At 37.6% G+C, this 25,542-nt stretch overlaps 1 long non-coding RNA gene across 3 annotated transcripts; it reads left to right on the top strand.

The window, feature by feature from the left end:
* Positions 1 to 1,679: 1,679 nt before the first annotated feature.
* On the top strand, positions 1,680 to 24,902 carry LOC136827037 (uncharacterized). 3 transcript variants are annotated; one of them, XR_010849786.1, is made up of 5 exons: positions 1,680 to 1,854; positions 8,968 to 9,069; positions 9,322 to 9,449; positions 11,300 to 11,434; positions 13,262 to 24,902. It is a non-coding gene; the product is annotated as an uncharacterized lncRNA (long non-coding RNA). The 3 variants fall into 3 exon arrangements; XR_010849787.1 differs by lacking the exon at positions 1,680 to 1,854 and adding an exon at positions 2,906 to 3,169; XR_010849785.1 differs by lacking the exon at positions 1,680 to 1,854 and adding an exon at positions 3,228 to 3,664.
* Positions 24,903 to 25,542: the final 640 nt, after the last annotated feature.

The raw sequence follows: 25,542 nt of genomic DNA, 5'->3' as shown, positions 1-25,542 counted from the left end.
GTTGATTTACCCCCAAACTTTTGTAGTGTCTTTTCGATCGTTTGTGTAAAAAAAAAGACTTCGAAAGGGATTTTACGAAACGGGAGAACGAACACATAGGCCTAACTAGGACTTTACCTTCAGGCTTGGCACTGATGGAGTAGGCGTAGGCGAATTATGCTCTGGTTTGAAAAAGGGTAATGAAAGTCAATTTCTAGCAGAATTGGTGAAGTTAACTTGCAAAAACTGTGGTTACAACAAATGCCAACATGTTTTTAGTTATGCACACACACACAGTAAGCCTATAAGAGCACAATGTGAGACCTGTTATGTCAGTGATAATAAAAGACGGTTATGTCATTATGTATCAGGATATTATTAGAGAATAGGTACGATCTTTTCTGCATTTTACTTTTGTCAACTGTATATCCAACCATTTGTTCGCTTACATAACTTATTGCAGTATATTAGGTCCTATTGCAATACTTAAGTCCTTCCTTTGAAAGCGCATACTTCATGCAATGTCTCGTATTGTAGATATGAGATAATGCTGTCTCGTAGCCAACCATGTCTTTGGGAAGGGGACGAGGGGAGGGGGTTGTTTTTCCAGTTGTTAAGGGTTGGGTAGGGGGAGGGGGTTATTTTCCACCAAATTTGGACCTTTGCCAACACACTGAATCATAGGCCTATTATGCAAAAGTTGTTTTATCGATATCGTATTTTTCCGTTGACGTAACATATTGCAACATATGTGGTACTGGAATACTTGTCATCACATTAAAAGTGTATAACCGACTGTCTTGGGAAGGGGGGAAGGGTTGTTTTTCAACCAAATTTGGACCCTTATCAACATTTACCTTCACATGTCATCATTAAGCAAATGGTGTTTTATCAAAATCGTATAATGAAGCCAGACAAAAAAATGGCATAGGAAGAAAACGAGTTTAGCTTAATGCACCTTCAATGCACCTCATGCGGTGCAATGTAGGCATTACTTAAGGTTCTTTGCAGCGTCCCTTCGGCCCCAAGCTGCAACTGCTTTCATTCCTTCTACTGTACCTCCATTCATAGTTTCCTTTTTCCACCCTCTAACAATTGATTCATGGTGCAACTGCGAGGTTTTCCTTTTGTTACACCTTTCAAACCTTTTCGCTGTCAACTTTGCCGTTATTATTGCAGTTAAACTTTTATCAAGAAATATATTGTTGGAATTTTCCTATGGGTGGTTAGAAGGCCAGTTGCTGACGTTGATAATATATATGGAAATGACTGATTTAAGTACTCTTATAGTACACCGTGATAGCTGTCAATCTGATGGTAGTGTGTTTATGCCCACCTGTGGTAGGGGGCTCTTTGTTTATGGAAGAATATGTAACATGAAAACGAGTATTTTTTGGTGGTTATTAACCTCCATTCCACAGAAATGTGTTCCCATTTTACAACCAACTTCGAAACTGGAAAGTATAGGCTCCTTATTATAATTTTACTCTCTCTCTCTCTCATACAGTATAGAGGGATGAAGAAATTTGTTTTTATTTAGCATTTCCCAACGTTTTGTGTGTGTGAGAGAGAGAGAGAGAGAGAGAGAGAGAGAGAGAGAGAGAGAGAGAGAGAGAGAGAGCGAGCGAGTGTAATTGTCGTTGTGAGTGGTTCGGTTGTTGGAGTTCGTTTTTACGGCGCTGTCTGTCTTTCTGTCGGAAGTTTTTCGGTTTTGGGGAAGTCTTGGGCAGTTGAGGTCCAACCTTGAAAGTGAACGGGGAGTTCGTCTAGTTTTTTTTGGTTTGGATACCGGTACCGATATTGATGGTGCATGTGTCTTTTTTTTCGTTCGTTGTTGGTGGAGGGTTTACCCATCTCCAGCAACCGAAGATCAGGGTGAGTGTTGTTTTGTTTGTGGGTTAGAATTCCGCCACATAATAACACATACACAAGAATTACTGTATTTTACCTTAGACTTCAGTTAGTCCTGCTGCCTATGATTCATCGTTTTCCTTTTGTCCATCGGTACTATAAATATCCATTAACAAGTAATATTTTTTTTTTTCATTTTTGTCTCCATTACGATTCCATTCTGTCTAAATTACCGTTTCGCCCTCTCAGTTCTGTCAAGTTTGAGAATCCATCCTCCCATTCAGCTGTGTAATATTGTCAAGTGACAACAAGCTGCACATATATTTTGAAATTAGATAAAAAATCTTTATCTCACGTTAAAGTTTTGGGTCCACGTTACTTTTTCGAAGTCCTCCGATAAAGAAATAACATCAGGTGGGCGTGGCAGAGGCTTTGAGCTGTCAAACTTGCAAACGCTTCCTTAATTTCTGATTTAAGAACGAGTGCAAAATGAGCGTGTTCAGGTGTGTTTAAGGGTCTTAAAGTTTGTGTCGTGTAATCTGCTCTAGTCTCTTGTACTCACCTAAGGGCACGTCTGCTATGAACACACACCCCTATCACCGATTGCCCATCGAAACCCCTTTCAGTTACGTGTGTATCATCTAGTCAAGGGCACGTTCTGTATCTGTACAAACCGCCATGAAAAGGAAAGGTGGTAGGATATGCATTGTCCCGCCACTGGGCATGCGTTTTGAAAGTCTGTGACTCCTTTGGCGCATCCAAGGCGTTCACCTTTTAAATATTGCGTTTAGTTTCTGTAGACTTGACTCTGGTGTAAATACAAGGTCCTTTTTTATTATGTCGGATGGCAAAGTCGTTCCTCTTATTACTTTACTTTCTGGTTGCCTTTGGTTGCCTTTGGTTGCCTCCCAATGTCATTCTGGTCGCCTTCTGGTGAATAGCTTATTTCATAATCACAGGTTTCGGCGGGTATTTTATGGACTGACTCCAACCATGGCCTCCAACCCTCCCTATTTACCTGGACTTTGGACCGGCACTGAGTTGGGCTATTAGCCCACCCATAGTGGCTAGCTTAAAATATTGTGTTGTTAACAGGAGGGAACTGGAGAACATCATTCAGTCTAGCTCATCTGGCAAGGCCTGACTGCCAAAAGGGCAGAATGAATGAGTCACAGACCAGCTCGATGACTGCAGGGTCGAATACCCTGAGTAAAGTGGGAGAGACTTCGTAACTTCCCCCAGCATGAGTCATCCCTACAATCCTCTGGGCGTCCGACCCAACAGTTGTCAGGTCAGCCTGCGATTCATTCATGCTGCCGTCTAGGCATTCAGGCCAAAAGTACGTATTTTGCCGCAGGGCATGGCTGTGATAGCCCCAAGGGGCAAAAGGAATTTGTCACAGACCATCTTAATGACTGTAGGGTCGAATACTGTAGCTGTAAGGTTTTAAGTATAACATTTTAACAATATACCGAGATTTACGTACAAGAAAACGGTCTGATTTTGTTGTCTTGAAAATTCTTGTTTATTTTTAAATGAAGATGACGTTCAACTTCGATTCAAAACAAAGTTAAAAGTAAAAATTTCTGTGCATAATGCGCTGAAAATGACAAAATAACAAATATACGTACACGCTTTTTTAAAAATAGTAAAAAAAAAAGGACTAAATTAAGAAAATAAACTAAAATTAGAAACAAAATAAAAATGCCCAACTGGAAACAATCTTAACATCTGTTTACAATTCGTCACCCTCGACTCTTGACGTATCAGTTGCCTGCCTCCGCTGCCGTGTTTTCTTCATTTAATATTGAACACCAGTTCCATTTTCCCCGAGGTAGGTCATGATTACAGTAATTGAGTTTATAATTACGGTAATTTATGGTAAGGCGTTGTCTAAAAGCGAGAATAAAGTAACCCTTGTTTTAATGGCAGCCGTCTGCCAAGACACCGGGTACGTTCGGTCGAATTTTGGAGAATCTTTTGACATTTCGGGAAATAAATGGTTATAATAGACCTTCCTAAGCAATTTCGAAAAACCTTTTACTCTCAATTTCCTCTCCAGCGCTGAATGACCTCACAGGTCCCGGTGCTTGGCCTCTTGACTGGAATTCTATAATCCAGTTCAGTGTGATTTTAGACATTTAGTTTAGCAAGTGTGTATTGATACCGCTGGGCTTTATGCTAAATTCCAAGGCACTGGGGGTTATATGGCATCCGTATGCTAAATGTACATTAATCTGGTAGAGTTACATTAATGAAAACTGTTTATGGATCCATAATAACGCAGATATGGGCTATAGCCTGTATTCCCAATTTCGGCCTTAGAAATAGTGGCTTTTGCTTTGTAAAGCTTGTAGAAATATTGATATTCCTAAGTTAGGCTAATTAGCTAAAAAAAAAAAAGGTAATTGCATAAGCAAACCAGAATGCTTGTGTGTTTGTAAGTGTTCTCAACAGTTATGTTAGGTTAGGTTATTAACCCATGGCATATGCTTGTGCAGTTGACTGACATATCATAAGAACTGTATTTTTTTATTGTATTGAATTGAGGTTGACAATAATATTTAATGTTAAAAATAATTTACAGGGTAATGTAATAGTTGTATTTTGTGAAATTCATTAACCCCTTCCCTCTCACATTTTTTATCCCAACTTCGTCTTTATGAAGCATATTTTTTTATTGTTTATTTCTAAAGTATATGCTAAAGTGATAAATCACCTCGAATATTTCTTAAAAAAAAAATATTTTTTTGTCAGGATAGTCTTCAAGGCCGAGTTTTCTCGGAAATTATAAAAAACAAGGAAAAAAACAAATAAAGAATGTATTTATTGCATTTTCTTTTATATTTTTATTCTTTAAAAATTCTTCAATATAACAACAAAATAATTACACATGATAAATGTAAAACTTTATAACATAACTGATCTTCAAAAGAAAATAAAAGGAGCAAATTTTTATTACAAAAAAAAAAAAATCTTGCATTTATGAAAAAATGCAATATGAAAAAGTAAAGCCTGGTGACTAACATAGAAGAAAAAAAAATATGATGCCAAAATATGATACTTTCAATAGAAAATGTAAAAGGTTTCATTATCACAAGAAGAAAAAGATTCTTGCCTTTATGAAAAAGTAATAGAAAAGGACAAATTGAAATGAAAGGTTTTACCTTCATCATAATGAATAATAGTTTTCTTTCCGTATTACCTATTTCAGCTTTATATTTTGAAAATAAATGTATTTACTCCTGTACAGAACATAAAATAAAATAAATTCTTTCATCTTTTCCTCAAAGTTATCCTTCGTGTGATATATCCTAAAGCAAGGAGTTATACACAGTGCTACATCACACACTAAACAGCAGTATCCACTTTCCTTCCTTAGCCTTTTTCCACTTGCATCTCGCTTTCTGCTACAAACTACACATTGTCTTGTGGGGTTACTTTTCTTTTCTGTAGGTGGCACGACATCTGGGAAGTGCCTTTCCGTAAGACGAAGAGGGTGAGGTACACTACTTGGTCATCCTACTTTTGATGACATCATAGGTGTATGGTACTTTTTTATTGTCTCGTCGATCACTTGAAGACGGTACTTTAGAGCTGTTGCCTCTCCTCCTGATTTTAGATACAAAAGATAGGAATTCCACAATGCGAAGTCGACAATATGAAAGAATGTTTTCTTGTAATACCTCTCTTTCCTTTTTCTTGTAAGAGGATAATCCTGGAGACGTTGATCTACTTTGTCAACCCCTCCCATTGTGTTATTGTAATCCATAACTAGTTTAGGCTTCTTCACCAATTTTCCTCTTTTTCTGTTTCTACCATTTCTGTGTTATGGACTGTGGAAAGTAATACAACATCTTTCTTATCCTTCCATTTTATTGCTGTTACTTTTCTTCTTTTGTAAGCCACCATACCGCCTTTCTGCAGTTTTTCTTGTTTCAATCCAGAGGGCATTTCCTTTCTACTAACACGGACAGTGCCATATACATCGTTTTCATTTTCTGTCAGTAAATCTGCTAATTGGGGAGAGTTATAATAATTATCCATTGTAAGGCAATAGCCTTTTTTCAGTAAAGGCTTCATCAGCGTCATAACAATTTTTGAAGACACTGGAAGGTCTTCATAATCATTATCAAACATTGTTCCTTGACCTGTATAAATGACAAAATTCCAAACATATCCTGATTCTGATTCACACAACATGAAATATTTTATCCCAAATCTAGCCCTTTTTAGTGGCAAATATTGTACCCAACCAAGACGTCCTTTATAAAGTAAAAGACTTTCGTCCATAGCTACATTTTGTTTAGGCGTGTACATACTTTTGAATTTGCTAACAATGCTATTATAAAACTTCCAGATTTTGTTGAGCTTTGGGCAAGGATGAGTGGCAGGGTCAAAATCCTCATTATTTGACAAATGCAAATACTGTTTTATTTTGCAAAATCTGCGATATGGCATAATTTTTAGCAAAAATTGCTGTATGTAACAAAGGCATCTTAGACCAGTATTGGCTTTTTTTCAGGTTTCATTACAATCCCCTGTAGCATAATAACACTAAGGAAAATCCTCATTTCTTCCCCGATATGTTGGGTGCCATTTCTTTTCTCTGTTTCTGATTTTCCACTCAACTTTTGTTCAGCATTCCTGTTCGTCTCTGTGACAATAATGTCTAAAATATTGTCATCAAGAAATGACTCAAAATACTGAATATATGTATTTTCTTCATCATCTTCAGTATTATATACATGATGAATTATATTATCACCAATAAAGGGAAATGCAGGCTGTGGAGGAGAGGGTGGTTTATCATCCGAAATTGTTATTCTTTGCCAGCCTTGGTTATCAGGAACATTATCGTCATCATCTTCATCTGAAGTATCAGAGTATTCTGACGTCATATCACCATCACTTTCGCTCCTGAATCGTCCATTCCATCATAATACTCTGTATCACTGTCACTCTCACTACTCATGATAGTTATATCAATAATAATAAAAGAAAATCCCGGAAAAACAATGGAAATCCTGCCTGATGAAAGGACGCGTCTCCAATGGCCAACTGGCGCCAAGGTAGCTACAATTTTCTAAAAAAAAAGGCACTTGTATGCATAGAAAACGGCTTTCTATAGTGGGAGACTAATATAAACAACAGCCGAGTTTACTGGGAGTTGCTAGGAAAGAGATAACAGAATTTCGAGTATACTCGGGCTTACTGAAATATGACGGTCATCTTAAACCCGAGAATACACGGGGTTGAGCGGGAAGAGGTTAAGTAATCCTATCTGTGTATGTATACATACTGACACTTATTTCTTCCATCAACCAACCACCCTTCACTTACCTTCTTACTATCATCTTGCACCTCCAACAACTAAGACATTCTTTCTTCAATGTTTTCCTCCTCATATCTCCTTTCATAGCTTTCTTTCCCTACAACCCTGTTATAGTGTACCCCACTCAAACACTGCAGAAGCAGCTCACGCTCTTTCTCTTTCACTTCCTCATGCCGATACACCACAGGTCTCTCACCCCCAACATGTACGGACACAGTTACCTTACACTTCTTACTCACCACTATGTGGAAATCACTGATCCTTGGGCTGCATTTTTCAGCAACAGTTTCTCATCTATTTTTTGGGGGCCAAGCATTGGAATTCTGTTTTTTTGATTTATAACTTTGTTTCCTTTAAGAGGCTGTCTGTCACTTCATTCATGGTAAATCCATACCCTTATACCTGCCTGTTCCTCAGGTCTGGATTACAAAAGGGTAAGAGGTTGTCTGCTGCACTGTTGTCTGTACTTGAATAAAAGTTAGAACAGCTATTTTGGGCTGTGTAAATCTTGTAAGTGGATTTATGTAACCTCAGTGCTTAATGCAAGTTAATTACTCAATTGTGTTTGTCAGTGGAGCTGCCCTGCAGGATGGTAGTCTCCCAAACAGTAGCATCTATGAAATATTGGCTTACATGATTACCTGATATTGCAGAGACATTCACCAAACTGTAATAAAGTCTGCCCTGCGATACGTTTGATTTGAAACGCGGCATTTTATAAAAATGGAAAGAAGTTTTAAACTGCATTTTAGATGAAGTATAAATTTGATAAATTTATTTTCCTACTCATTCCTTTAGTTAAGTTTGTATTTTGTCCTTTGTGACTTGACATAAACCCTTGATGGGCTGTAGGTGCATCTTACCCAGTTCCACCCCTGTGGAGGCTTGTCTATATGTTTCACGATCTAAGATGTTTTGAGTGTATCACAGTAATTCAGAAATGAACGTGACAGCGCCAGCGTATGATAAGATAATATTGTGCGTGCTGTCACAGGACATGTAGTGCATTATCAAGGAATATAAGATGTGCATATGCTGCAAGGTTGCTATGTTATGGGCTTACATTGGAAATTCATCTAAATCTAACTTATAATTTATTGCCTTGTTTAGGAAGAGACAAAGGATGTACTGTATTGTGTAGAAACTGTAGAATTGTGATATACAGTACAACATCATACTAATCAAAAGGACTACAGTTAAAGATGATTTTATCATTTTGAATTATAGGGGGAGGGGATGGTTAGTACTGGTGTTTGGACTCTGGTAGAGTGTTTTTATAGGTCAGGTGGTGGGTAGATTACATGTTTGCCTTTCTTAGTGTTAGGAGTAATTGACTGACTTTTATGACTGACAGATGTCCCTCAGTGCAGTGTCATCACTTGAACTTATTCATTTCTCTCTAGTGGGGATTACTTACAGTGTGCCTTGCTTGGCACACTGTAGATGGTACTGAAGACACTTTACTGCTCCTTCATAGACCCTAGCTATGTCATTTTCAATGTTGCTGTTCGTTCCCTCTGGAGTCCTCCCGCCCGTAAGATGTCCAACCTCTATAACTTTACCCTGTTCCTCTTGTTTCCAGTTCCCGTTCCAAAACCCATTCTTTGAACGATTCCTATGAGTCTCAAAATGTAACTCTGTGGTCTTGATAAACTATTTTATTAAATGCTTATGATTCAGCTTTAGATTACAAATTGGAGTAAACTCTGTACTGTACTGTATTCCCTGCTGTTTATTTTAAAGATTACTCTGGTTTGCTATTTATTGGGAGGTGACTAAGGGTTTCTCCTTTCTAATTTCAGGTATGGTGAATCCTGTAACAGTACATTGACTGTAGGAGGCTGAAGTCCAATTGTTTATACATGTTGATCTGTTTTATTGACAGAATGCACAGCTATTGCAAAGTGAGTACAGGTGGTATTGTGTTCAAAGTTAACATTTTGCTTCAAAGTGTACTTTTGGCTTTTGAATAATCAGGGATTTGAAAAAGCTTGGTGTTTGAGTGAGGCAGAATTCTCTCTTTTGTACTATTTTGCATGTGTAGGATTTAGTGTAAGATTACTGAACTAAAATCTTTATTCTTTGCTGTTTATTTTGAAGGGTATTCCAGTTTGCATTTCATTTGGATGGCGACTGAAAGTTTCTACTTATTTCAGGTCTACCCTCAAGTCATTGCTCCATGGAGTTGATTCAAGTATGCTTCCCCTTGTAGGAGCTGATGGAATCCAGAGATTTCAAGATGTTATCACTGATATCAACCTTTATTTGAAAACCCTATGGCAAGGTTAGTTGTTCTTTAGATTATTTTTATTCCAAACAGGTAAATGTATGTTTGTGTTACAGATTACTAAGGAAGAAGCCTATGGAAGGAATTTTAAGAACTAGACAGTAGATAAAGACTCAGTACAGTACAATACTTGAAACTAAATTCTGTACTAGTGGCATGCAGTTTTAATGTCTTATTTATAGGGGAAGTTATTTCCTAGTGAACTCAACTTAGAGGAGAATTTTGAATGCAGTATTGTGTCACATTCTTATGCAGGTGATAAATGGACCATGTAAGCAACTACGCTACTTTATCAGACAGAGTTCGGCTGGAGACTGTAGATTTTTAAGGAAAGTGTTCCATGTCTTGTAGAATACTGGACCTAAGAAATGTTATCAGTGTGGGGAAAAGTTGATGGCCCTATAATACCTTTTGTATGTGTAGTTCTAGTTTGTCCTTTGGTAGTAATATGTTGAGTGAAGGTATATGGCCTAGGTTGTTTCAGTGATGAGAGATGGGCTGGTTCAGACTCTGGTATAGGGAGTTGAATCAGGGGCTTCTGGCTTTCAAGGTTTGATCATCAGAGCTCCTGGTTTTTCAAGATCTATGACGAATATTGTGAGAACACTAACTTTACCAAAACCACTGCCATTTGTTTGAGATATTTTGGTAGATTAGTTTAGAGAGAGAATGCTGGTTTGGATAGGTGGTTGTGATTTGGAACTCTAAGGACCATTAGTTCCTTTCTAAGGAATGAGGTGTCTTCCTAAACTGACCTTTCAGACCTTGTGTTGCATTTTTTATTTTTACTGGAATGATTTGTGCTGCTTTTTCATTGCTGATTTAATTTGCACATCTGATATGTTATCCTCACATCTTGTATCTGATTGCTCAATTAGTAATTAACTGTCAAGGAATTGGACAATGATTAGTCCAGTTGATTTGAAAGAGGAATATGGTGGGTTCCTTAGCTCCCCACCCTTGAAACTGGAATGCCCTACAAGGTCCTCTGTACTAGGAGTCATCTCGGTGGACTAAACCCAATGTGACTGAGGGGAATGCAGATATTCATGGAGATTTTTTTACTGTATTAGTGTCTTTTTTTATTAGTATTTATGTCTCTAAAGCAGATGTAGACAAGGGCTCATTGTAGTGCACAATTAACTTTACTTTCTCTTGAGCTGAACATGTTAGATTCTGGATGGAGGAGGGAACTTTAGGTAGAGAGAGGGGGGGTGGGGAACATTTTGAACATTGAAGCTTAGCCACCAGACTAAAGCTTCTTTGGCTAGGTCTAGAGAAGACTGTTCTTTATGTTGATTGTTCATCTCCCTCTTGGGGAAAGAGAAATATTAATGTAAAAAGTTTAAAAGAAACTGAGAAATGTCAGAATATAGAGGGTTTCTAATAATGACAGACTTGGTAAAAGTTTGACCCATATGTGAAGGTGTTTTGAAGAGGCTGTTCATTTTTGCAGAAATTACTTAGAGTTTACTGTAAAGTATTAAACTGGGAAAGTTAAAAGAATAATGAAATGAGAATTCCTTCTTTTGTCCTTGACATACCCAAGATTTTAGTTGAATTATCAGTCCCTTAAACACCCTTGAGATTTGTCAGAATCGAAGAAAAGGAATATAGTGGGTTACCTTTTTTTAATTTTGCTAGGACAAAATGTTGCCCAAGGAAAATTTCTTTTGTCACAAGTGTTCATTGCCAAGGGATGTATTGAATTACATAAAACACAATCATCCTAATGATTAAGTTTTAAATAACAAACTGAACTAAACTTTGTATTCTCTGCTGTTTATTTTCAATGGTACTGTGGTTTGCATTTCATTTGAAGGTGACAAAGTTTCTACTTATTTTAGGTCCATGCTCAAGTCATCACTCCATGGAGTTGGTTGAAGTATGCCACCCCTTGTAGGAGCTGATGGAATTCTGCTTCCAGAGGTTTCAAGATGTTATCGCTGATATCAGCATGTATTTGAAAACCCTATGGCAAGGTTAGTTTTTCTTTAGATTATTTATATTCCAAACCGGTAAATGTACGTTTGTGTTACAGATTACTAAGAAAGAATCTGTAGAAGGAATTTTTAGAACTGGACAGTGGAAGTAGAAAAAGGCTCAGTACAGTACAATACTTGAAGCTAAATTCTGTACTAGTGGCATATAGTTTTAATGTCTTACTTGGTTGGGAAGTTATTTCCTAGTGAACTCAACTTAGAGGAGAATTCTGAATGCAGTATTGTGTCACATTCTTATGCAAGTGATAAATGGACCATGTAAGCAACTACATTCCTTGATCAGACAGAGTTCAGCTGGAGACTAGATTTTCAGGGAAAGTTTTCCATGATTTGTAGAAAACTAGACCTAAGAAATGTTATCGTTTTGGGGAAAAGTGGATGGCCCTATAATACCTTTTGCATGTGTAGTTCTAGTGTGTCCTTTGGTAGTAATATGTTGGGTATAGGTACATGGCCTAGGTTGTTTCAGCGATCAGAGATGGGTTGGTTCAGACTCTGGTATAGGGAGTTGAAATCAGGGGCTTCTGGTTTTCAAGGTCTGATCATCAGAACTCCTGGTTTTCCAAGATCTATGACGAATTTTTGTGAGAACACTAATTTTACCAAAACCACTGCCATTTGAGATATTCTGGTAGATTAGTTGAGAGAGAGAATGCTGGCTTGGATAGGTTTTTGTGATTTGCAACTCCAAGAATCATTAGTTCCTTTCTAAGGAGTGAGGTATCTTCTTAAACTGACCTTCACCTTCTCCTACTTCTCCCCAATGAACACCATATTCTTTGGAAACTTGAATTTCAAGTCAGTGTTCCCTGTAGGCTTGTTAATAATAATAATTACCAAACACTTGTGACATATACACCTTTGAGCAGTGCCTGTAATTTATCAGTTCTGTAGATGCTGCTGGTTTCTCCATCAATGCTAACAGGCAGGAAGTTTTGTATCATTTGGTTTCTCCATCAGTGCTAACAGGAAGGAACTTGTGTATCATTGTAAGGAAGACTGAATTTTCATGGCCCATAGGCTTTGCTTAAACTGTGCAGTTCATCTGGAATAGAAAGCAGGGCAAGGTTTTGTATCAAATTGGGATGAAGTAGTGTGGTTAAATGTCTATATATTCTTGTAACTATTAGAAAAGCAATGTCATGTTCATGGCTGTTCCCTCTTATTATTATTAATAGATGAACCCTATTCATATGGAACATATTGACTTGAAATTTAAGCTTCCAACGAATATGGTGTTTGTTTGAAGGACATAACAGAAGGTACTGTAGTAGGAAGTACAGAAACAAGAGATCAGTTATTAGAGAAAAATTAGTTGAATAAGTAGATAAAAATTGAAGAAAATGCAACAGTACAGTACCATAAAACACTGGGCCCACGAACCACACATGTAGTGTAAACCGCAATGAGAATATGGATTGCAGTTCCCCTTGCTCAGTGGGGACAGTGAAATTTCTTATGAGAAGAAACTGGACTCGGTTCTTTCTTCCACTGAAGCAAAGAACTGCTCCGTTTTGGGCATTACGCAGATATATATAACAAGTGGTTTTTTGTATTCTGTGACTGGAGAGATTTCAAATCCATTCTTCTTTTGAAAGGTTGTTAAGAGATGTCTACTATTATAAATGCAGGAATAATTCTGGTTGTGGGTTTTTGTATCCAGATATTAATTTAACATAAAATTAAAGGTTCTAGTCAGGACATGAGTTATTAAGGCAAGGGTATTTCAAGTAATTGCATCATTTTGTTTTGTGAAAAAGTGTCCATGTTACGACATTGAATTCATACTTACTTTTTTCGTTACAGGCTACTTAAAGACCAAATTCTGCTGTTCATCCTAGTCATCAGCAACCTACCAAGATTTTGCATATTGGAACAAATACTCACTTGCAAGTAGTATCGTCCACCTGAAGAGATTTGATTCAGTCACACTGCAAGATTGCCAGCACTTATTTGTCTTGAACAAGAGTGACATATAAAAGGAGGTAAAGTTACAGAAGTTAGACATCTAACTTCTATAACTGATGAAGAGGATGACACAGAGCAATGCACTTTTGGCTAAAGGGATACCAAAGAGAATCTTTAGTACTATCTGTTTTGTGCTGGGGCTGAGCCTATACCTCCAGCTAGGTTTTGCTTAAGGTCAATTCTGAGATCATCAGTAGGTCTGTCATATACAAGTAAATGGTTGCTTTGGAAAAATTTCTGTTTGTATTTTACACATCTTACTCATCTTCATTCACATTTTACACATCTTACTCATCTTCATTCACATTCTTACATCAGGTTTTCCTCCTACTTGGGTAGATGCTTGAAGGGTTTTCTTCATTGTCTTATACTTGGTGTGCTTTCAATCAGAATTCCCATGTGGTTGTAGACCTTGTCTTGCCCATAGCCCCCTTTTTCATCATCATAAATTTAGTTTTACTTGCTTTGATATTCAGTCCTTAAGTCCCCGTGCCAGTCTTCAATTTTTCAAAAAGTATTGTAAGGGTTCTTTCTCAAACTCAGTCGTTAACACCAGAACGTCTGCACAAAGAAGCTGCTAGAGGCCTCTTTTCTTCATTTGTCTGTAATTTCCTCTGTGACTGTGAATAACAGTCTTGGGGCCCTGTGCTGATCTGTGATGGGCACCAACGTCTATCTCAAATTCACTGGATGTTTCTGCTACAATATTCATTCTAATTCTCTTATCATGATGGTTCCAACACCAATTAAGAATTAAGTCGTCCTTGTGCCATTTTCCTTTATGATGCCGTATTTAATTGCTTGTCTGGCTACTCCATTCAATGCTTTCTCAAGATATACAGTACTGACTTCTATTTCTTGCATGATTTTCATGATTCGTCTTATGTAGTTGTTAATTTTAAAGAGATTTTTAAACCTTTCTTCCACCACTTGTGTTGAGTACACCATGTTTGAGGAGTCTTCCTCCTCTGTATGTTGGTCATTGTAATGAGTTACCTTAACCTTTACATATAATATTGATCTTACTTGTTCCTCTGGTCCCATCTGCTCCTCTGTAACACTGCCTTAAAGTACATTGCCCTATTTCCTTCTTGTGTCTTACTTATTCACATTTATAAACTTCATATGTATGTTCTGTATTTGTGGATGTCTATCTCTTGGTATTTATTTGCTAATTCCATTACGTCAGTTCTACACGGGGAATTCTGTCCTGCTTGTTAATGGCCTTTCAGACTAGTTTTAAATGCATGAAATGTTTGCTCATTTTGAATAGACATTTATCTCCATGTATTCTTGTTCAGTTCCTTAATGATTAATTCTCTTGCTGCTATATTAGCATGCGAAGGATTTGCGTAACCTCTTCAGATGTTGGATTCTGTGTTGATCCCCTTATCATATCAACACCCTCCAGTTCATGTTCTTTCACTTCACAGAACAGTCTTGCAGCACTGCCTTCACTGTTCTGCCCTGTCTTTTCATTCTAATTTTTCCCTTTTACTGTCGCGTTATTCCAGACATATTCCCCTCTGATTTCATATCTGCCACAGCATCGTCTTCTCCAGCCACCTGCCTCTTGACTTCCCTCCTCTACTCCTCATAGGCTTAGCTATTCTCTCTGCTTATTCTTTGCCAGAATTTGAACTCTCTACTTATTTCTTGTTCCTTGAAACCTTAGCTATATCAGAGTACGCATGAAGGTGCTCAGGTCATCAGTTCCTATAGTGTCTTGCTGGTTCTAGGTCTACCTGCTGACAGCAGTAACTGTTTCTGATCTATGACAATCTTGTTCAGGGCTACCAATTCCAGTACAACTTACTGGCTGGCTGTAGATGGTACTAAAGGTTCTCTTTGGTGTTCGTTCAGCCCCAGCTGCGTTCCTTATGCATTTTGCTTTTCAACTTGGCATTGTTCAGTTTTCAGTTGTCTCGTTTTGTGTTTATTGTACATTGTTCAGTGTTTTTTCATTCACAAAGATTGCCAAGCCTTGCCATTTCTAAGGTAGATAAATAGGCCTCATCTGTTGTCCTTCAGTTCCCCAGTGAAGGAACATACACTAAATATTTTTAAAGTTAAATAGAAACATATTAATGTTGAATTGAAATGTGAGATTTTTTCCCCTTCTGTTATGAAATTATTTTCAGAACCCTCAGAATTTTTAAATTATCCTGTTATACATTTTTAAAAGAACTCTGTTAAAAGGAATTTAAATTTTGCTGTTAAAACCAAACTTAACCCAGGGCAAGTCCTGAAAGCATCCAGCGATGTGAATTTTTAGGCTTGTTAAATGACTGTACAGTATAAGTGTAAAGGTGCCTGATATTTTTTTGTAATGAAATCTTTGACAATTATTTTTCATTGTGGGTTCTTTACATGTTCAGTCGACCCCTGGTATGTGTGGGGGATGTGTACCACAGCCCCCTGTGAATAGTTAAAGTCTGCGAATACTTATAACTGCCTATTTTGATAGTTCAAACACCAAAAACCCGCTTTAAAAATGCTGATACCTGAGTATTTGAATAGTTTTATCACAAAAAATGCATTTAGTCACGACATTGATATGAAAAGACACTAATTAGTGAATATTTCTCTATGAAAAATACTGTAAATAGGCGAATTTGCTGCAAGTAATGTGTATATTATATATGTTCCACAGAGAAACCTGCAAATAGGTGAAGCCACGAATTGGCAGGGGTCCACTGTAATGTTAAATTGCTTTGAGCCATTTTTATATTTTCATTTTATAGCTAAAAGTGCAATTTACATCAGACTCTTGATTACATTTTATTTCTTTGATGGGTTGTGTCTGCCATACATGTAGGTGACAATCATGAGTGGTAATTCGTCATTTATGATTTTTAAAAGCATTTTGTGTGAGATTTTAAGATTATTTCTTTGAGCTGCAGAAACTTTTAACAATTTCTCTCTGTTAAAATGTGTTCTTTGTTTAGTACTGACTTTTGTCTATTGACCTAGTCTTATTTGTGTGACTTTCTAGATAGTATAATAATCCACCTGGCCCCAGTAGTCGACTTGACATTTTATTTTTACATTAGTGTTGGCTTTGTCTTAGTTGATTGGTGACTGCTTTGCAATTTTAACTGGATACATGTTAATAGTTTGGTAAGAGCCTTTATAATCTCAGATGTTACAGCAACCAGGTTATCTCATGGCTAACTTCTTACTTTGCCTATTTGAACACATTTCCAGCATTACTTGTCTTCAACCCTTTTTCAATAGACTGATTTGTTTACACCTCTTTCCTTTCAGCGAGATTCACTTCAGCTTTGGTCTCTCTCTGAATTTTGGTTAAAAATCCTGCATTTCAGCAAGTTACAGCTGTTTTTGCAGCTCATTCTGATCAGTTAAGAAAATAAAAATAAGTCTCTTTGGTTCAGTTTCAACTTGTGTTTTTCACGGGCTATCTACTACCCATAGAGATGCTTCATTTAACTTCAGTTTCTTTGGCTCAGTAGCTACAACTTGCTAAGTTTTCATGTCAGTAATTTTCTGCCTCATCTTGATTTCCTTTGCAACTTGCCAGTCTGCAAGCCATACTATTTTTAAATTTCCCATCCGTCACACCCCTCAGAAGTTATCCACTTTAAAACCAGCGCTTGGCCTTTGGTCTAAATATTATATCAATTCCAGTCTATAAATAATGATTTTTGAAAATGTTAACAGCCAGTAATACAATCCTCTTGCTAGATATGCTAATACACTTATGCATCCATTCAGATGATGTATATCTTATAGAGCAGAAGTACTCATCCATTCAGATGTATGTCTATAGAGCAGAGGAAAACTAAAGATAATTTAAAGACAGCATTGCTCAGGTTACAGTTAACCCCCTTAATTTTTGTTGGTTGTCAACAGATTGAGTATCTTTGCTCCCTTGATGATTTTTGAATTTCTTTGTACCTCACTATCCATGGAGCTCTCTTTTTAGTCTTTTCTGGGTCCTTTCAAATGGTTGGCATTGTAGCAGCTCGGCCTCCTCCTGCTTAGGTTAGAGTGACAGTTTTGTAAACAACAGGTGACATTGTCTTCATTCACAAACCCATTACTTGTAACTAAATTCCCCTTCTGTTTCCTTGGCTCTTTTGCACTGTATCTGCAAGGAATAGTTTGGTTAACCATCAGTGGCATTGAAGCTTAATAAATTGTTGTGTTTTTGTGTTCTGTATTGCTAAAAGAATGCCTCACTCATGTGAATACAGTAACTCAATTGACCACCCAATCCTTGAAGGCAGTGAATGCAGATCAACACTTACAATCAAATATTATATTTAATGATTGTCCAACTTCCAACAGACAGTGTATATCACATATTAAACAAGATTGAATATATCTCATCAAAAACTAATCATCAGTAACCCTGTAGTTCCTTGCTTGATTGTACTAAGTTACTGGACCAAGCTGCTCTTTTTTGTTACCAGTGGATGATGGTATAAGGTGAGGTATTGGGTTAATATAGGAAAAGTAGTTTTGTTTCTGAAAGAACAAAATTTGTATAGTTGTTTGCTATGGTGAAATACTTGGTATGATAGTTCGCAGGGCTTTCAGCTTAATGCAGGACCTCTTTCTCTCCTTATGCTGTCTTTTTGCTTTTTCCTTCTCTTAGTAGTTCCTTCATTCTTTGTTGTAATTTTCACCTCTTACTTGTAAACGGATCCCTCAGATGGGCCATATGAGAGGGAAATTGTAGCTCCGTAGTCCCTTTGAACTGCGTTATGATAGTAAGAATGATGATAAAACTTTCTCCTTTCTCTCAACTTGCTTGCATCTCAAAGAAATAGTGTTAAAGTCACATTCAAACAAGTGTCAGTTTTAACGACAGTCTTTCCACTGACTGCTTATAGGAAAAAAGATGTTGGATACCTCGGTGGATAATGTGAATTTATATATATGATATGAAGAGAATGTGTAAGACGATTCATGCTCCATTATATTTTTATTTCATATAATGTTATGTAAGTGGAAATAATTTTTGTGTTTGTAAAAATTGTGATGTTGTTATAGACTTTTTTTTTTTTTTTTAATAAAATGTCTTGTGTTTTATTTGTTGGTAGTAAATCTCTCTCTCTCTCTCTCTCTCCATACCAGAACGAACCTGTTATTTTACGAAAAGCCTTTATTGTTATTTTCAGGCATGGACCAAGTTCTGTTTTTTATTTTGTCCATTCTCAGTATTTTGGGAACAATTTTTTGTACAGACATGGTACAAACCATTGCTTGGCACGTATTTTTGTATTGTAAGGGCAGACCAACCTTGAAGAAAATCTAAAGTCTTCTAGACGTGTGAGAGTTGTTCCAGGAAGGTGGTATGACTCAAATTTCTTTGTCCCTTTACAATGTTCTGTCTCCTGTCACATTACCACACCCATTCATGTGTTTTGCTCATCTTCCATTTTTCATCCCTGTTTTATAAATGGTTTGTGTTTTGCCTGACTGTTTCCTAGTAAATAGTCATCAGTAGTTCATTGTCGTTGCTCATTGTCTCCATTTGTCCTTAGCATACATTCAACCCCAGGTGTTTTTTATTAGTAGCCTGTGTTTTTTACTCTTGGGATTCTGCTTGAAGTCTTGTGGTCAAACATTCTATATGGGTCAATCTCAGTGTGAGATAAGAATGCTGGTAAATGTTTGCGAGTCATTCATGAACTTTCCTACTCCTGATTTAATCAGAATCGCATCTTAATCTCAAACTCGTTTTCTCCTTCTTCGTGGAAAGACTGCTGCTTTTTTTTCCTATAGAAATGAGTATGCCACTCAGATCTACCTTCCAGAAACAGGTTAAAGATTTCTGAAGGACTTGTTCCTGTTATCTCTCCTACTCTTGCTACAGTCTTCTGCTTTTCTTCCATTCCACACTCCTGATTGCAGCCACTATACCTTGCAGCTGTTGTTTTGGAAACTCTTATTTTCAGTCTCCTTCTTCCTCCAAGCAACCACTTTGGACTCTCTGTCCTACTTGGCCAACCATTGTAAGAATTTTTCTTGCTTACTGCTGAGGCCAAAACTGTGCGGAGATTGCTTGTTTTTTTTTGAAGACTTGGAGAACTGCGTAGAGTAGAAGATGGAAGCTGTCACAATAATGGGGAGAATTTCATTCCATTATGCCTACATTTCTTTTCCTTGCAAGAAGCACATCTGTGTAGGAGCTTCTTATAAGACTAAATGAAGGCTTCTCAAGACTGTTACTTTATAGGTTTTCTTGCATGATTGCCATGCAGAAATCTTGGCAGGGTTTATACTTAGGGTATTTCATTTAATAGGATAAAATTCCTGATGGAGAGACCAGGATTGTAGTAGTGTCCATGAGATGAATACACATCTCCTCAAAGGATAGTCATTTCCTTCTTCACTTGTGAAGAAAGGTACTGGGGTCCCAGAAGCTTGGGAATTTGTTTTTAGTGACAGCCACCCTCCTGTTTCAGTTGACAATGACTGAGAGATATACCCTGGATTTGCCCGGGTTTAAGGCCGAGTTAGGATCTTTGTTTTCTTTTGCTAACCCTTCCTGATGTTTTACTTGTATATACACTTGACCATATTGTATGTAGCTCATTTACCTTTTTTTTTTTTCCACTTTGATATTGGGGGCCCATGTGACTTGTATTGATTATTGCTCTCATATGTGACTCATTTTTCTTGTATCATTTCTTTTTTCAGTTGTGTACAGTACTGCCTCTTCATACTAATCAGGTCATTGTTACGCTTATTTACTTGTGAAAGTAGCAATCTATGGATTGTACTTTCCTCTTACTGTTAATTTGAAATTTTAATTCTGCTCCACCTTCAAAGGGAACTGTTGTTCCTTGGAAGCACAGCCCACTTCTCATTGTGGACTAGCTGAAGGCAGTAGGATACCCATCTTATTATCCTTTGCATGACAGAAGTAGTCAGGAAAGTAACATCATAGAATCTGAGTGACCTTACATCCTCAGGCAACTTGATGTCATGATAGACTGTAGTAAAGTCATATTCTCACCCAGTTGAAGGAGACCACCTTTTACCCATGTCACCTTCCTGCCTTGGCTGATAATTGGATCCCTTGAAACCAAAGTTGTGTATGTGAAAGTCCTTAATCTCTCCCTTCTGTTGAGGGTGCAAGATTTGTCTCGTCCACTTGAGAGTAAAACTTGAAATACAGTTGGGTTGCAGGAAAAGCGAGTCACACTTCCATTGAACGGTCACCCTTCCTCCTGTTTAAGCATGGGATTTTCTTGTCACTATTCTGTTGTCGTCATTCTGCCCTTTGAGTACCAAAGTAATAAGCCACATAAATGCAATGGTTTGTACATACAAAAGAAAGTGCATTATGTATTGCATTTGTTACTTGTGTGTATACAGTATGTGGATTGGCTGTGTGCTGATATTCAATCTTGTTAAGTACAGTATACTAGTAATTTGTTTCTTGTCAGTTTTTATTCCAAGTGTTGATAGTTTTTGTTTCCAGCTGTCGGTTTCCACAAATGGCATTTTTGTCTATTGATGAAATGACCAGACCTAATGTGCTATGTCCAAGGCTGCATCTTCCACCAATAGTACTAACTCGTCTACGTCCCAGCCATGAAATACACTTTCTCTTATAGGGTTTCCCTTCTTGTCACATGTTATTTCATTTCATTTTTCCATCAGGTTATCTGTCTCTAAAGTTGGTACATGTCCAGATAAGTTGTCTTGGCCTTTCTGTGCGTTTGAGTAAACTTGGTATCCCATCTTTACTCTTTTTCGCTTTTCATAGTCTTTCATTGGTCTGATTAAACTAATTAATGATAAATTTATAATCCCTCTTGAAGGCAACAGGTAGGCTCTACCTCAGATTTTAGATTTATGTGAGAATCTTGCCTCAAGACAGTTCTGTGTTGTACAGTTATGTGGTTTATGCTTGTAACCTTCACACTCAGTAGTTTACATTTCATTCAAGAATCTTTTATGTTTTTTTGTAGCATCTGCCATCTGCACCTATTCCATCTTTTCCATCTGTCCTGTTTTAGCTGTTGTTCACCATACCCATCTGTAGTCTCTGCAGTGATTATTGTATGCCATCACTTGTGATTGAGATGTCCACTTTGAAGTCTCCCTTTTTGAACTCTTGCCATACCCACTTCTTTCATTATCTCTAAACTTTGTACATAAAGCAGCTTCATGGAAATGAGATTATCATTACATGTAGTAAGGCTGTGCCAAGTTTCACATGATAACTTAATCTGATGGGAGGATTGCGAGTTGTCCTTCATTGTACAGTACATTGTGTATGGTAATGAAACCATAATGTAGGTCTCTCTCTCTCTCTAACCTATGAGCCATTCTAATCTAAACCATTCATGAATTGCCAGGTTAATACGTCTTTGTAGTTTCCACAGTCCGAGTGTTTATTTTCCACATAGAAATATTGTACTGTCATGTTCCTGAACTTCGGAACAAATACTGCATGCCCCACTTGACCAGATCACTTTTCAGATATTTTCAGACTGGCATTAGCCTTCCTGCCTAACCAGTCATCCTCTTTACCATTAACAGTTGGTTTTCTGCCAATTCTGGTTCCTTTATTCTGTCGTTTTTAGCTATATGCCTCCTTTTTGGTTTGTTTTTGTTGGCTGATTTGGAATGGCAGTGGCCTGTGATTTTCAAAGTTACGTTACATAATATCTCTTGTTGCTGTTGACTTAGCCTTGCTAACTGGTCTTTGGACTTCGGTTTAATCTCGTTTATTCCCCATTTGTACACCTCGCTAATGACATCATCTGTTTCATCCATCCACCGTGGATGAATCTTTGTCATTTATCCCCTATGTCTCTCTCTTTAATTCCACCTTGTCTCACGAATAACTAGTGTGACTATACACTTGAGTAGAATCGTCCAATGATTCTTGGTTTACAGAACTCAGTGTCTTAGATATTGTTCTCAGAATATCTGAGATATTTGATCTTAACTCCTTCCTGTTGCCCGAAAAACTTCAGCCATTGTAAATATTTGTATGACTAGATCTGTGAAGTGTGAACTTTGCTGTGTAACACGTAGCTCACCCAGCAGCACTTGACTTTTCTCCAGCTTCAATATTCGTCCCCTTTGTGTGAAGATGTTCCTCTCTTCAATTCAGGTTTTGCCTAAACTCCTCAGTCTCCGACATGTGCTGTGTCCGTTCTTCTGCCTTTAGGGCTTTCCTTGAATCTGTGACCTCTGCTCAGGTCTTAATATTTGGGTCTAAGTCTGCCAGTTATTGTATCAACCTTGACAAAAGTTGAATCCTTTCTCTTCTCTTCCGTTTATGCTTTATTAGCTTCCAGTTTGTTTTGTCTGCTGCATTTTTGCCAGTGTATCATTCATAAATTTTCAGGTTGTTGGTAACTTCACTTCCTTTAATCAGTATGTAAACCTTTTCACACATTGTGCAAGAGTCTCTTGAATTCCACCAAACCATCTTGACCCTCTACTATTAATATGGCTACATATTATACTTTTATCACTTTATTTACTCACAGTCTTCCCAGTCTCTTTTTTATTACCAGCACAAATTTTAGTATTTTTTCTTATTACATCCCATCATTTCATACAGTTTTATCATAGCTGTCTTGTATAATCTGTCATTACAGCCATCACTGAAGTCTGTATTTCTCTCCCCCTGTGGTCAAATCATCTGCTTAAAGCAGGTTCCTGTAACCTGTATATACTTTCTGTTGACCAGTCCATCACTATCACAAGTAGGCTTGGACTTGGTACTAATCATGGATGTGTACCAGTTGATATCATTTCAGCATTTTGACTTACATGTACATTGATTTTTCATGCAGCAGTACACCTCTTCCTTCTGAACTTGACTCTGTTCCCTCCCCAGAATCCAAAGAAAATAATTTTATTTCCTTCTGATGATTTCTCTGGTTTTGTTGATAGTGTACATAGCAAGGTTTTCCCACAGTCTCCCGTCTTGGGCTCTCTTCTGAAACTTCATCTGGTTCTCAGTAAATTTCATTCGTAAGAAGTTCCCACATACTCAGGTCTCTTATTCCCATTTATATCTGTGGATGAATGAATGAGAGGCACAATTGAATAGTACGTACTTCACTTAGTGTTCATGCAGGTCATACCTTCTAAATCGCCTCTCCTCTTCGCTGTACCATGGGGTCATTTTCTGGACTGGACACTTTCCATCATGACAGGTAGTGTGTAGCAGGTCCATTATCTCTTTACTGTGTGTTATCAAGTCATACTTCTTTCTGATTACCAGTTGAAATCCAGGTCTGTCCGTCTGTGATATATGTCATACTATAAGTCCACTTTCCCTGAAGCGCTCTGGTCAAGTTCTTCCCTGTTTCATACTTTATCACTTTGGGTATAGAGTTTTCAAGTCATTAATTTTTCTTCTGCTCCTAAATATCTATCTCTTTTGACACCATTTGTTCATGTAACTGAACTTTCTCAGCCCCTCTGTCAGTTTTTATGATTCTTCCATCCAGTACACTTACACTTTTTATTTCATAATTCGTTTTTGTTCTTCTCCATCTTGATTCAAGTCATTTTCCTCATCATCATCTTCCAAAGGTATACATTTGCTCTTTACTTGTTGCAGCTTCATCTTATTACTTTATCTTAGCCCCTTGATGTTTGAACGTGTGTGTGTGTCTGTCATGTCCATTGTATTTTTCTGTCTTTTAGATCTGGCCCACCTGGTACAATGTCTTTCCTTGTAAGATGTAGGTTCAAGTGTACCTGGTAAGATGTTTGCAACGACAAATTCCATGTTTCGAGTTTCCTTTTTTATCTAAGTTTCTTTTGCTTATTTTGCTTTTGAGATTTCCTCTGGTTATCAATCTTTATGCCTGTTTCACTTCCAGGTCGTCTCAGAATTAGTTTGATCCACTTTGTATCCAAATTTTTTTGTATATGGTGATTGTATAACTTATTTCCCCAAGTGTCAGTAACTTCACTCACATGTACCTGTCATTTGGCCTTTTTATATGAAAGAGTAGTTTGATATGCTCCTGACACCACCCAAAGATTGTTTTTACTCTTCCACAGACATAGACAATCGTATGTTTATAAACACACACACACACACACACACACTCTCTCTCTCTCTCTCTCTCTCTCTCTCTCTCTCTCTCTCTCTCTCTCTCTCTCTCTCTCTCTCTCTCTCTCGTTCGTTTTCCCCATTCCATCATCATCCTTTTACAGCTTTTCTATTGCATCTGTTACCAGCATATTGGAAATCCATCCTAGAGGAACCCACTAACTCCTAAAGCCATTACCTGCATTATTTGGTGCTCTTGCTTAATTTCAGTTGCTTAACCCAGCAGTTTAACACTGAAGGACAAACATTGGTGGTCTATTACTCAGAATTTCGAGTTTCCTTTTGGTGTAAACAGCAAGCATTACTGGTCTGTTGCTGGGAATTTCATCAGTTGCTTTTGAGGGAAACAGCAAGCATTGGTGGTCTGTTGCTTGGAACTTCAAGATTCTTTTGAGGTAACAGGTACTCTGGATTCTCTGCAGCCCTTAAGAAATTATGCCAGCTTGTAAGGTTGCTTAATTTTCACCTCAAGGCTTCCCTGGGTGATGCATTATGAAATTATTGATCAAGGTTGAAGTATTCATACTATTTTCACCTCATCAGTCAGCAGAAGCAAGCTGTCATGGCATAGCTGAACCTTTTGATCTTGATCACTAGTGGTCTGTAGATTAATACTTGTCATATTGCCATCAGTGCACCTCATGCAGTGCGCCATAATCTGTTAGGCACTTTGTCAAACTTAGTGTTGACCTGGGGTCACCAGTGTTTCCCAATACTGATTCTTATTATTCCCAGCTGATAAAACAAAAGTCATTCCTTTTACTGTATCTCCGTTCAAATTCGCTTTCTCCTACCAGTTGTTTCATGAATTAATGAATCTGTGAGAAACCAAGGAAGGGAAGGTGGTACTCCTTCAAAACCCCTCTTACTCACAATTTGAGACCAGACTCTTTCCACCTCATCACCCAGCAAAGGTAAACTGAATCTTTTGATCCTTATTGCTACTGGTCTAGGTCAGTGCACCTCATGCAGTGCACTGTCAAAATTCTTTGCAGTGTTTGGCTCTTGTCCCTTCCCCGTTCAATACTCGTCTTACTATCGTCAC

Source organism: Macrobrachium rosenbergii, chromosome 41 (assembly GCF_040412425.1).
Source record: "Macrobrachium rosenbergii isolate ZJJX-2024 chromosome 41, ASM4041242v1, whole genome shotgun sequence".
In the NCBI taxonomy this organism is placed as follows: domain Eukaryota; kingdom Metazoa; phylum Arthropoda; class Malacostraca; order Decapoda; family Palaemonidae; genus Macrobrachium; species Macrobrachium rosenbergii.
This window is presented reverse-complemented; position numbering and strand designations above follow the sequence as displayed.